Below are 13,474 nucleotides of genomic sequence, written 5' to 3' on the forward strand. Positions count from 1 at the left end.
AGTTGGAGGTGCTTTTCACTGCTGGTAAATTTTCTGTGTAGGAGAGAGATTTCTAAAGAGATCCTCACCTCTGCGGGAAAACCTGCGGAGGGCCGCAGAGGGAGATGTGGGAAAACCACTGAGCTCTTAATGTGGGTTCTGGTCTGTGTTTCAAGGGTTTCTGGTGCAGGGCCCTCATTAATAGCCAAAACACTTTGCAGTTTGCACATAGGCTTGCCTTGTGTGTATTCCCCAACAGGCACTAGGCCAGATCTTGATATAGACCAGAGAAGAACCCCCGTAAAGAGATTCTTAGGAAGTTTTATCTATATATAGTCTATGTAAGCCTGTATCCGCTTTCTGCTGAGAGGAAAATCCACTGCCTGTGGAACATGGTTAATGCAGATATTACCCCAGCCTCCGAGAGACCGACAAARGCTAAAGCATGCAGCGTCCATGGGTATCACATCTGCACTGTCCTGTGCGAGGGATCCCTGATGCACCCTGGCTTCTGCTGCAGTGCATTGCAATGGGGAATTGCCTGTGCTCACCTCTTGCCCTTTTTGTGGCAAGCTGGCAGTGTACCATTCCTGTGGCCGGCTAGGCTTATCCTCCGCGGGAGGCGCACAGCTGCCAGCGGTCAGCGAGAACAACTGCGAAGGCTGGAGCATGTAGGCTGTGCGGAGCTGGTGGCGTCTGCGCCGTCGGGTGGATTAGATCACTTGCGGTGGCACCGTCACCCCAGGTAAAGTGGCACATTCAGCAAGCGGCGCAGGGTTTTTGCCTGTTAGGGGACAGGGCTAGAGGTGTCACGGGACAAGACAAATATGCTGATATGCCTTAGGCTGTTTTGTGGGAGATTTGTGTAAAGAAACATGCCTGTCCTGGAAGAGGATGAGGAACTGCAGATGAGGATTTTTACAGTGCGAGTCTGAACTTAGCATTATTCTAATGCAAGTCTTTAGGTTTTGGATTTCTTTGTCTTTAGTTTTGATGAYGTCTCCTGGGAGAAGAGCATTGGTCCCGAGTGTGTTGGTTTGTTGGACGTTCTCATTAAAGCAGTGATATCTTAGTTTGGCAATGACTTGTCTTGGAACAGCTCTTGTAGGATTTTATGCCACTGCAATTCCCCTTCTTGCAGCTGTTTGCCAGGCTGCACTATGAGAGGAACCTGCACGGACACACTGCTTCTTGTGGAAGGAAAGGCATGTGTGCAGTGCACAGCCCAGCTGCTKCTTCTTACCAGCTAGTCTGGCTTTGCTGTGTTGACTTGGATCAGAGGCAGGAACACACAGCCAGGTGGTCAGGGCTGCCCTTCCGTGGAGCAGTGTGGTCTCTTGTTAGTTCACCTGCGAGTGCAGTTTCACAGTTAGGGTGTCTTGAGGCCATTCCCAGCCAGCCTTCCTCTCCCTATAGTACATGACTTTTCTCAACCAGTCAGTGCACTGCCAGGTTTCCTAGTTGTCCTGGCAGTCTCTGAGGGCCAGCTCGGGAGAAACGGTGTTTTTTCTACTGGCAAAGATAGTTTGCCCATCTAGCATTTTTGCAGTGCATTGTGAAGCCAAAGAAGTGAGAGTCTGAGGAGCTTTGTAACAGTTTGAAATGTTGGTCTGTGAATAGCTTGTAAGGTTCTGCTGTACCCACTGGAGGCATGGTTTCTCTTTGGATGCATTTGGCTCTGGGACTGTGGGTCCAGGTCCTTGGTTTTGAAGGAGCCCCGTTTCTTACACTGGAGAGGCTGACTCCTTTCTCCTGTCTTTTAGGGAACTTGTCTGGTGGTTTAAGTCTTAACCGTGTTCCAGCTGGAAGCTTGACAAGATGTGTGCTGCCTTTCCTGAGTCCATCAAAGTCGCAGGGCTGTTGGAGGACGTCTCCTCACATGCGTTTTTACAAATATAGCAGGATCATTTGAGGTCACTAAGTCTTGGGTTTCTTCAGGGAGAGCACACTTCAGCTGGAGGCTGTGCCAGAGCTAGATTTGATGGCCTCTGGAGGGGCTGTTCTCAAAATGGGCATCTGTGGCATGGGGTCTAATCTCATGACAATCCTGCAGACTTTCCAGCTCATCAGATGTGCGTGCAGAATCTTTATTTCACATTGTCACGTGTGTCCTGATTTCACTGCTGCCTCAACCAGGTGAAGTCAGTGACTTGTAATGGGGACAATTGCTCAGCAGAGCAGTTGTAGTATCCAGGTTGTGGGGAGCCAGTGGGACTGGGACTGCCTACCCTTTTCCCGTTCCATCTATGCAGTGTGTAGTTACGGGTGCATGATATGAAGCATTTACCAATCCTCTGCCTCTTACAGCAAAACTATAATAGCTCTCTCACTGAAGAGCTCTTTGAGATGTGCATAGAGCTGTGCAGACTGTCCTGACACACTCCAGGTAAGATTATAGCTAGCTTTTACTAGCTCCTCTGAGGCTGATACGTGTCTGGTGGCTGTTTGTGAGCTACCTGCTTAGGTTGCTCCTTGTCAGCACCTTCTGCCTTGCACCAATGCAAACATTTGAGAGTTCACATAGTGAAGTGCATCAGAGAAGGATTTTCTTGGGTGGTGGGGGTGGAGGACATGGGGAGATTGTATTACACCTGGATCAGTTCTCTGCCGTGTTTTGCTGCATGACTGTCCAGATGGTTGTGCTAGCAGAGTRTGAGGGTGAGGACAGAGCAGTGGGGAAGTAGGGAACCCATTTAATCTATTGCTGCTGTGGGAAAGGCATCAAGTGGAAGGAATTAAAGTGGATTTGCATGCTCCCAATGTGTGCACCACACTTCTATTAGAGCTTCTCTTCAGGTCAGGGAAATGACTTTTAATGACTCTGTGGGAATCGCAAGCTGTGGAAGGGGAAGTCCAGCCCCTTGTTAGAGCTTGTATTTTTTAGCTTTGTGTAAACCTTGGGCCGTCTAAAGTCTTGTGTTTGTTTTCCAGCTCAAAGCTGCTGTTTTCAGAGCTGTCAAGTGGGCTGAGGGGAGGAGATGGTTGCAGTTGAGGTGGTCTTCCCTTTCTTTGGGCTTTGCCTCTTCCATCTAGCTCCGAGGATTGGAGGTCTCCAGTGGGAAGAAGGTTTTGGGAGCTAGGATGTGTCGCTGAGTCTCTTCGCAAAGAGATTGTCAGCCAGGTACTTTCTTACTTGAATAATCAACAGTGTAACCAAAGCTACTGGAGATTGTTTGGGATGTAATTGAATCTTTCATGCCAATTCTTACACAAATGCAAACATGTACTCCTGCTTTCTAATGGGACAAGTATAAATACAGCCAACTCCATTCAGAACTCGGCATCCCTGCACTGGATCTTTAATTGATAATAACTTTATAGTACGAGCATGACTTGCAGAGCTGCATCTGTAACAAACTGTTTCTCACTGGTCCTCTTACCTGTATAAATGACGTTTCCTTGTGTAGGTTCTGGCAAATGATTTGGTGTGTGCAATGCTGAAGCTTCCCTTTACCTTAGTGGACTGGTTCAGTAGCAACATAAACTTGGACATTTTAACACTGAGTTTGCTTTGCTGATGTGTTGGGGTTACTTGAAGATAAATTACATGACCTTGAGTTCTGCAGAAAATGAAGGACTCGGTGTATTTAACACCAAATGCAAATAATTTTAAGTTTCTACCTAGTAAATCTATAACCATGTGTTGATGAATACATTTAATAAGAATTATTTTGAGCTCCTGTGGGAGTTTGGTGTCTTCAACCTCCTGTCATAGCTTCAAAATTAGGCTTGTTTTTTTTTCTTAAATGTACCATGTGGTCAAAACCATGTGTGCTTAATTTCTTTAAAATATAAACAGCCTAGAAATGTTTACTGTTTATGCACAAAATATCCAGCCAGTGACCGTAAGCATTTCCATGTTTCTACAAGAAATGAGGGTAATTATATAATAAGCAAAGATTCATATGGCTTAACTTGCCTCCCATCTGGCATTAGTTAAATTGATGTTTTCATCTGCATGACCTCTTGGGGTGGAGAGAAATTATGAAAATAGAAAATATGGCTGAAAAGACCTTACTAGGTCATCTAGTCCATGCTGGCTCTGCCTGAAGGTTGGAACAGCTCTACCAAACTACTCCTGACAGCTGTTTGAGAGACTGACTATTCCCCCGATGCCTATTTCATTGAGCAGGTTTAGTAGGAGTTTTAGAACAATTGTTTTTAGTTGACTGAGGAGTCGCCTGTCCTGTATGTGCTCTTTCCCCAGTGTCTAAATCTATATTCAGACTAAATGGATACACTACAACAGGAAGAGCTTCCTTTAAAAAGAAAGCTATTCTTAGAGCATCATTCATCATAAATCTCTAGTATTTCTATCCTGTTCTTCTCTCTGTCCTCCTCTCACAGCCCTTTCTACCCATCCATCTGCCTGCTGATTTACAGTTTGCAGGGTCGGCTCTGAGTTCCTTGGGGCTGTCCCACAGCCTTCCTCTGCAGTCTCTTCCTCTCAGACAGATAGTTTTCAGTGTCAAAAAGACCATTCCAAAATGTCTCCTTTCATGAAAATATATCTGCGTGCTTTCTATCTGGTAGAAAGATGATATGCTCCTTCACCTATCAAGTTGCACCCACTGCCTTAAAATGAAGGATTTGGAAGGAAAGCTGAGAACTGCAAGAACTGGATCATATATATTTCATGTTGCTAGTGGCTTGCTAGGGGCTGAACTTCCTTTTATTTGCTCTTCTACTTCTTTCCTATGCTGTACCTGAGAGTGTGCCAGAATGTAAGGTGCTCAGATCTTACTTTCTGGCTGGCAGGATCTGTATCTTATTTCTGCCAGGGTTCTGCTTTATTTTGCTTGTTGAAGGCCATTAATGTAGGCTTTGTCCTTGCTTCAAGAATTGCCCTTGCTTCATGAATAGACTTTGAGTGTCCCCAAGTACTTGGATGAGCTTTGCCTACTCATGCTCAGCATGAGTAGCATGTTCCTAGCAGGGATCCAAGTTACCATGCAGATACCAAAGAAGATCCGAGGATTTGTTCCTCCTAACATTTAGTGTTCAGCAGCTGATGTGTAAAGCTGCTCATTGAGACAAAACTGTGGTGATTCTTCTACCCTTGGCCCTTGGGGATGTGCTTGAAGGCGAGAAGCCTAGCAAGTGCTTAGTTCAAATAAGTGGGTAGAGCTTTTTCCAGGGAGAAGGGATTTCATAGGGGTGGATTCTCTCAGTTCAGCCTTTGGTCAGCATGCTAATGTTTCTCTGACGTGTAAATGGCAGATCCTGCAGTTTGTCCTTAAAAAACCTCCATGATAAGTTTATGCTGTTCATCCAATTGTTTCCTTGTTCCAGGATCATAACCTAAATGTRCATGCAGTTTGGCAGTGCTGAATGGCTGTGTTTACACTCCCACTGCACCTGCGGTACAAGGCCAGCTTGCTGGTGCCTGTCCCTCGCTCTCTGTAGCAGAGATGGAGCCATGTGCATGTTCTTCTTGGTGCCCTGCATAGATGCTGGTGGCCTCGAGTTTTGAAGTGCATCTGCTGCGTCTGTGTTTGGATGCTTAGGTTTGCTTTGCAGCATTGCTCTCCTGCAGGACAGAGTAGCCAGGTTTGCAGTGCTTCTGCCTCTATACTCTTGCTAGTGTTCACGAGGATCTCCGATTGAAGAAACCTGCTGCACTCAAGTGCTCAAGTACAGGCTCTGGTCCAGAGCTGGATTGTGAGTAGGTTACCCTGACCTTGCCAAGGTCCCAGATGTATGCTGTCTCCTGCGTGCCTGTGCCATTTACTTCTCTCCTGGCCTCTCACAGCATTGCCACCAGCCACTGCTGAGGTTTCAAGCAATGAAAGAAATGTGCAGTGCTTGACATCTCAGCAGACTTGGAGTCAGCGCACACTTTCCTGCAGAGTGGGTCACCATAAAGCTATCTGGTGCATATTGGTAAAGTCAAATAGTTCTGCACAGGACTTCCAGGGAGGCGGGGAAAGGTGCCTTGTTATCTTGTGTACTTGTAAGTGCTGTGTTAACGATCCTGCCCTGACAATAAAACAACCAACTGCACAGGAATCCTGCTTTGCTTAACTCCTGACGAGCAGTATGCTAGATGCTGGGCACATGTGCAAGGCAGCCACCATGGTGAGCTCTCGGAAGAAGCTCTTGATCTAGGACAACCATAAAATGATTTCACTTTGCTATTCCTTGCTTCCACTAGGTTGTCATATTTCTCTCTGGTGGTGGTCAGATTTGCTGATGGCTCATATTTTAGCTGGGAAAAATGCCCCTTGTTGGGCTTCTGGTATGTCTGTATACAATCAAAAATGTTGAGTGGGCTGGGAATAGCTTCCAGCAAAGTTGTATCAGTTTCTTGGAGCTCCTTTGTTCAAAAGAAATTCCTTTCTTTCCTCTCCCCCTTCTCATCCCCCTGACAGCCCACCTCTTTTCTACAAGGACGTGCTGAGGTATAATTCACAATCATATGCCTGAAGAGAAAAATGCACAGCTGCAAATACATTTTTAATGACACTTCTTTGTTAAAGTGTCTCTGAACAGATTTGCAGTTCCAATAGCCAGGGGATCAGAATGTGGTAGCAAAGAAGATTTTGTTGAGGACACTTGACTATGATTTTTACCAAGCTCTGAAAACATTTTTATTACTTGTGACTTCTAAGTTTGATGCAGATGGGAAATATCTGGGACAGGGTAGTTCCATAGTGGGGGGATATGTTAGATGTGTCCCTGAGAATGGGTACCTAGTTAGTTTTCCTTAGCTCTCCCTGCACTGTTTTGCAGAAAGATCTGAAAGCTGGGATACAATAAAGGAAGCGCTAGACAAAAGCTTTACTAATGTTTGAAGCATCAGGATTATCCAGTCTTGCCTGCTGCAGCTCTCTGGTACGTTGTCCAAAGACATGTTTTGGTAGCCCTCCCCTGGCCCTCCCCACTGAATGGGGCAGCTTTGCGTCTCCCTTTCCTATTGGATCTTTGTGATTTCTTGCTCCTTACGATGCCTAACAAAGCCCAGTGTCTGGAAGCTGCAGGCGTGCCGTGTTCTGTCGCAGTTACCATGCTCCAGTACTGCCAGTGTTTGGTGAGGGGCTGATTGAAGCAAAGCAATAGCAAGAACCAGCATCTGTTTACAGATAAGCTGAAACAGATTTATTGGCATCTGGGACATCGCAATACCAGTCTGCCTTTGTACCAGTCTAAAGGCAGAATTTGGTGTAGCTTGGGAGTGAGCAATGCTCCATTGTYGGGGAGCTTCAACTTGTCTCCTATAGTTCCTGTCTCATGAACAGCTAAATAGAGAGTTCATGCTCTGTCTCTAGCTTTTGTTTCTTTGCTTTCCTTCCTCTGCCAACAGGCTGCTGCTGTTCCTGCTAACAGTCTCCTGGGCTGTCCTCGTTTCAAAATGATACCACATTTTCCAAGCTATTGCATGAGCTTTCCTCCTATGAGTAAATTCACACTCTCCACCAGCCCCCTAAGAGGAGCTGCTGTGAGGAGATGCTAACCTGTGTTCGAGACAGCACATCTGCAACCAGAGGACCCTGCTGCATATCAGTCACTGGGGTCCATCTGTCTCTGCAGTGTTCTTGCAGATTCAGGTGTGGAAGCAGAGACGTGGCTTAGTACTTTGTATGAACATATATATATGTATTGATAATTCTCATATATGCAATAAATGAAGATCTCTTGGTAACAGAGTTGTAGCATGCACTCTCCTTGGCTCTAATGTTTTCCTTCAGCCAGGTTTGAGGTGCTTGCTGTGAGCTGACCTTTGCTTCACAGTAGGGGAAATGAAGGCTCAAAATAAACACCTGGGGAGTGGTAGCAAATCCACACTGGCTCTCTGGAGAGCTCAGACTGCCCTGGGTCAGGAGCCAGAGCCCTGGAAACCCTGGGCTTTTCTGGTTCTCCCTCTCTGTGTTAGGGAAATGTGATCTCTTCAGAGACGTGCTTCTGAAGAGGGGGGTGCCTGTATTGTGAGAAAACTGTGAATCCGCTAGGGCTAAAATGGCCGTATCGTCTCCTAATCACTTCTGAGTTCATGCCCGTGTTTTCTGAAGCTTTACTCTTGTCCTATACCCTACTGGCATTAAGCTGTGCAGATTGATTTTTGAATTGAGTGTGCCATATCGATAACATTTTAAGGTCAATTGCAGGGTTTTATATTTGTGCTCAGTTATTTCCTTTCAGCTGCTGAAACAGTGTTAAAAACCTGTTGGAAGGGGCACACAATGAAATCTTTCTGTGGCTTTCTGCTCTTGTGGTGACATTCCTTGTGGTCCACAAACTTTTGCTGATTGTGGACATGTCTAGCCTGGTGCTGAAGATGATGCCAAACCACGGCCTAGGAGACCTCATGAAAATTGCATATGAAATCTTAAAATGGGAGGTATTGCTCTGCCATTCATAAGATGTGAAAAGGTGCTCTCGTCGCAGCTTCAGTTTAAGCGCCCAGGCTCCAAAGGAAAAGAGCGTGAAGGATGCAGGATTTGGATTGCTCTGTAATGGATGGGCACAGAGGAAAAGATTTAGTTTTACAGGTACTGGAAAATAAGAACTTCTTGTATCATCCTTTTAAATCTCAGCTTGATATGCCAGATGTGGAACATTTAGGTGCTTTAAAAAGTATAGTTTTTAGTAGATCACTTGCTTATTAGTGTATTTGAGGATATGGGTGGAAATCTGAGCTTGGTGCTCCTGATCATAAACATAAAGAGTATGTAAATACATTTCATATATGAGTAGCCATAGGCTCTGAATAATAATACCTGTAGTCAGTGCGGCAAAAATTGGAGGTTGGATGTGGTCCTTTGAGTCACAGAGGTATAAAATGAAGGATACATCCCATCCTGAAGGTTGAAATAATGTTGTGACACCAGATAGCTTGTCCCTGTTCCATCCCCACTGATGATCCTGAACCGTTTCTGTGACAGAAGTTTCCTTGGCAGCCTGAGTATGTGCACCTGCTTCAGGGTGCTCCCTGCCTCATCCCTAAACCTGAGTACTGACCGCAGGACAATGCTGATGCTGTTCTTCACTCCTAGTCATGTTGGCGTTAGCTGATTGCATCAAGTAAAGGTATTTAGAAGAGCACCTTTTCAGGAACTTGAGACTGGCCTGGCTGTAGAGTTGCGTGTAGAGTTGTAGAGATGCGTGATCTCACAGYGTGGTCCTGTTCACAAATGGAGTGACTCTATTTTCCTGCTTGATGGGCTCCTACGTACCCCCTCCCAGCAGTGAGCCTTAATTTCCTGCTGAGGAACAGCCACCTCGCATCCAGCCTCCATTTGTTCGTGCCTCGTTTACCTCCATCTGTTTGTACTGTGCTTGGTTCTCTTAGAACATCCGTAGTTTATCTTGATGAATCTCAGTTCAGCAGGAACTTCTAGGCCTGTTAAAAGGTTATGGGGACCAAGCTCATTATAAATGACTTTTTTTTTCTTTCATTGCTTATCTTCAACATTAAAATTATTACAGGGTTCTGGAACTAATTCTGTGCAGTGAAGACCAGGGTCTCAGAGCACCTTATGTCCATCATGGATTACTGGTTTGCCTATTTACATAAGTCAGTCAGATATTTATTAAAATATTCTTGACAATTTTGACTAACAGGTCCAGGCATTTGGGTTGCTTTGCTGGTCCCTTATTACTTTCAGGAATTAAATATTACCAGCAATGATGCTGAAGAAATGTAATATCTAAATAATATTGAATCTCTGCTTGCCAGCTCAGCTTCTGACAGCTGCTGAAGAGGATTAGGATATTAAGCAAATGCAAATGTTTCTCCAGAGCAAATCACTGCATTCTGCCTGCCACTGCAAACATTTGGCACTGCTGGCTTTTCTGAACTCCTTTAGTAAAAACTATGATTCCTTTTCCCCTTCCCCCCCATCCCCCCACCATAAAGGTGGTATAAGCTTTCAGGAAAGATGGCATGTGTGAGTGGCCAGGTTTCCCCCCTTTTCCCATGAGGAATGCAGTGAAATCTCAATCATGAGTTTTTTAAAGAAAAGAAAACAACTGTTTTTTTCAACAATGTTTTTTTCAATAGCGGCTCTTTAAAGTAGCACATACAGGGTATATTTAGATATGAAGAGAGAGACTGGAGAAGAAGRAAAAAAAAGACATGTTTTAAGTATTGTTGAGAGACATTTTGAGATCATCTGGGGACTGGCTGCTTCCTTAAAGGAAGCTGCCTTATTTGAGAGTAGGTCAGAAGTGCTCTGAAAACCTGAGCCGTTTGCAAGCCCTGCTGCAACGGTCTGCAAATGCCTTTCCTCCCGGCGGCTCCCCCGACCTGTAGGGCCAGCTTGGTGATGCAGATTCCTTCCTGTCCAAATACCTGTCTCCTCAGAGCTGGAGGAAGAGGAATCACACAGTCCTGTCAACCTCCACAAGCCAGCTTTGAAGACTATGAGAGATCCTAGTTTCTCTGTTCATTAGCACACTTTTGGCTGATTCTGGACTTTCTAAGGCCTTCAGCGCAGAGCTTGTGTTTTGCCTGACAGTGGGCTAGCCACTGCACCATCTGTAATACTTTTCAGTCAAGTTTGGCTGGTTTTGGAAGTTACAACTATTGCTTCTATTTACCACTAACATTCTTTCCCTGGCAGTAGTGGTGGTTGTTCATAAGGCCATTTAGTTCTTCGCATCAAAGTAGCTAATGCGGCTAACTATTTGCCTTTTTAAAATCCCACCAGCTCCCTTAGTCCTGTTCTTTTGTGATCTCCCTCCCAGCTTATCTGTGCTTTTGAGCACTGTAGCAGACAGTCTGCAAATGAGCAAGTGCTGCCCAGAATATCTGATGGAAGAAATGCAAGGGATAGGGGCGGGAATGCAATGCAGCCTCAACCAAAGGCATCAAGAGGCATTACTTTTCTCGCAAGCTGAGCAGAATGCTTTTGCCATTTCAGCTTTTTTTTTGATCACTGTTAATATTGCAAAGCTGCACTTAGTTTGCCACTTCCTTACGTAGGAGAGAGATCTGCAAGGGACAGTAAGTTTTAGCTGCTTTTCCCTACATGTAACTGTTTCCGTTTGAGGGAACACTAACCAGTGCTTCCAACATGTTTAATCCTGAAGGGAGTTCAGCACTTTTGGAGGCAGGATCTGGAGTTTTTTGTGAATTATATTTAGCACTGATGTAGCCTACTTTGTCAGCCGTGTGTTGTTGCCTTGTAAGAACTGGCACTGTTCAAATCCAAATACAATGCTGCTAGGGAAAAAAAGAACCTCCCTTTTATAACTATTTTAATATATTTGACTTGGAAACATCCTTTGAGCTGTGGCCAGAAAGCAAATGGGTTGTCAGAACTGCCATCCCCTGTTCAAAGCAGCCGTGCAGGGATGAGATGGTGTCGTGGGGCTTGGAGCGATGCAGTGCTGCACGTCTCCGGCTTCTGCGTGCCATGGTGCTGCCAGAGCAAATGGCTGAGGCGTTGCGAGTGTTGCGCAGGGTGTTCGATATGGCTGCAGGATTTGCTTGTCGTGGAGCTGATACTTCTCTTGACTTTCCTTCTGACCTGCTGTTGAATACATTGGGCTTTGGAGTTACGACTTCCCCTTTGCTGTCCTGCTGCCCCAAGTAGTTCAGATTACTAGTGATGTATTTTTGGAACCTGTGTGTGCCAGAAAAAAATCATACATTCTAGTGCTAAATAATCTTCCTGTGCTTGAGGCCCAATTAGAATTGTACAAAAAACTATGTGATGAATTCTGATATCTCAGACTGTCTTCCCATTCCTCTCTGGGGTCAGGGAATGAGAGAGGCAATGTTAAACATGGGGTAAGTCAAGGAACAGTGTAGACCATCAGCTCTGCAGGGATACTGGGGTGGTTGGTAGCACGTGCCTGATCTGGAAGATGGCCAGAATGGCAGGCTTTGACAGACTTGCTTTAATGAGAACAGCATTGGGATCTGTGAAGTGTTCTTTTCCTAGCCTGAAAGCAAGCCCGTCAGCAGGATGCTTTGCATATTTGATTCCTGTTCTGGCTAATACCAAATGTACCCTCAAAGTTCAGAAATATTTTTTGCTAGCCCTGGCTGCTTCTGTCTTTACAGGACATCTTGGGTTCTCAGTAAGACACGGGCTCTAAATTACACCTATGTGGTCCTCCTGTCTTGTTTTTTTTTTTCAGGCTGTATTGTAGTCTTTGCAAACAAAACTCTGCTCATTGTGCACTGAATGCAACTGGTTTAAATCAGGGTTACAGTATGACGGTCTGTTTGGAATGGACAACCTGCCCAGGCTTTGCTGCCTTGGGTCCATCTGGGTCAGCAAGGGAAAAGCGAGCTTTTATTCTCCCACTACAGTTTTTAGAAAGTCTGTTTATTCAGAGTAATAAAACATGGTTATCTTTCAGAGAAGCACCAGATCTTAAGGATTGCGTGCCGTCAGGATCTTGGCTTTGTCTGGGAGAATAGCATGTCTGACTGTCACTGCTGAACTGGGCAGCATTCAGGGATGGTTGAGTGAGAAGTAATTTGATGCGACCCATGGTGTGAGCCTGTCTGTTCTCTGCAGTGACAGGCTGTTCAGCTCACCTGTGTATCAGAAGGTGTCATGGAAGCTGCTCTAAGTGGAGAGAAATAAGGCAGAGAGATGGCAAATTGTTCAGGCCCAAGAAGAAGCTCTGATTTGTGGAGAGAGAGAGAATCCATCCTTTTTTCCTAGCCTGCTTTCCCAGCTGAAGGCTTCCTAGTCCTGCACTCCTGCGATGAAGAGAGCACAGCGACAAGTAACCCGAGCAGAACTGAACTCACAGCTACAAGCTCTTCTGTCAAGGCACCTGTTGGYGTAGATTTTCCTCTAGGTGGGGCTTTTGATGGCTGATTTACAGACAAGAGGGAAAGATAGCAGATTGCAGGTTGAGCCCTGGCCTCTGTTGATTTGCAGGCCTAAGAGACTGCCTCTGCAGCGCCTGGGGCTGAGGTGTTTCCCTGGGGTACCGAGTGGGCTAACCGGGGTGCACAGAGAGCACCGGACGGGGTGGCATGGCAGCAAGCTGTCGCTCTGGGCCGTTCAGCGATGGGAACGGAAAGCATTTTGAAAGCAGCCAGGTGAGAGACTGCTGGAGACCTGCGCTTCCTACTTTCGAAAGGAAGGTGCTGGAGAAAGGACCAAATCAGGCTGGCTGGCAAAGGACTGCCCTCTGAATGCGCCTCTGCTCGGACGCGCCGAGGGCCGCTCGCTGCCGAGTGCGCGCAGGCGTGAGGCTGGCAGGGGGGTTGCTAGGGAAGYGGCCGTTCAGAGAACTGAATCCTTGACATCCTTGAGTTTGCCGTCTGACGTGCTCCGGAGGGGGGATGAGGAGGGAAGAGGCAGCCTGGCGAAGGAGCGTGGTCTCATTTGTTGCGGGGGTGCAGCGGCCTGGGTCACATGCCAGCTCTGCCAGCCCCAGTTGCTGCGGAGATGTTACAGCTCCCTGCCTGATGCAGCCTGCCCTGTTTGGGGCTGCCGTGCTCAGGGTCGAGAAACGGACGTGATGGGGGGGGGGGGATAGCATGCAGGCAAGGCACATGCTGGAGAGAAAGCATGCCTTGAGG

The 13,474-nt window shown here is 46.2% G+C and overlaps 1 long non-coding RNA gene across 1 annotated transcript; it reads left to right on the forward strand.

The window, feature by feature from the left end:
* The first annotated feature begins 2,286 nt into the window (after positions 1-2,286).
* LOC112977167 lies at positions 2,287-5,997 on the forward strand. The gene is made up of 3 exons (XR_003257343.1): positions 2,287-2,365; positions 2,911-3,100; positions 5,272-5,997. It is a non-coding gene; the product is annotated as an uncharacterized LOC112977167 (long non-coding RNA).
* Positions 5,998-13,474: the final 7,477 nt, after the last annotated feature.

The sequence above is a fragment of the Apteryx rowi genome, unplaced genomic scaffold, assembly GCF_003343035.1.
Source record: "Apteryx rowi isolate R43461 unplaced genomic scaffold, aptRow1 scaffold_80, whole genome shotgun sequence".
In the NCBI taxonomy this organism is placed as follows: Eukaryota; Metazoa; Chordata; class Aves; order Apterygiformes; family Apterygidae; genus Apteryx; species Apteryx rowi.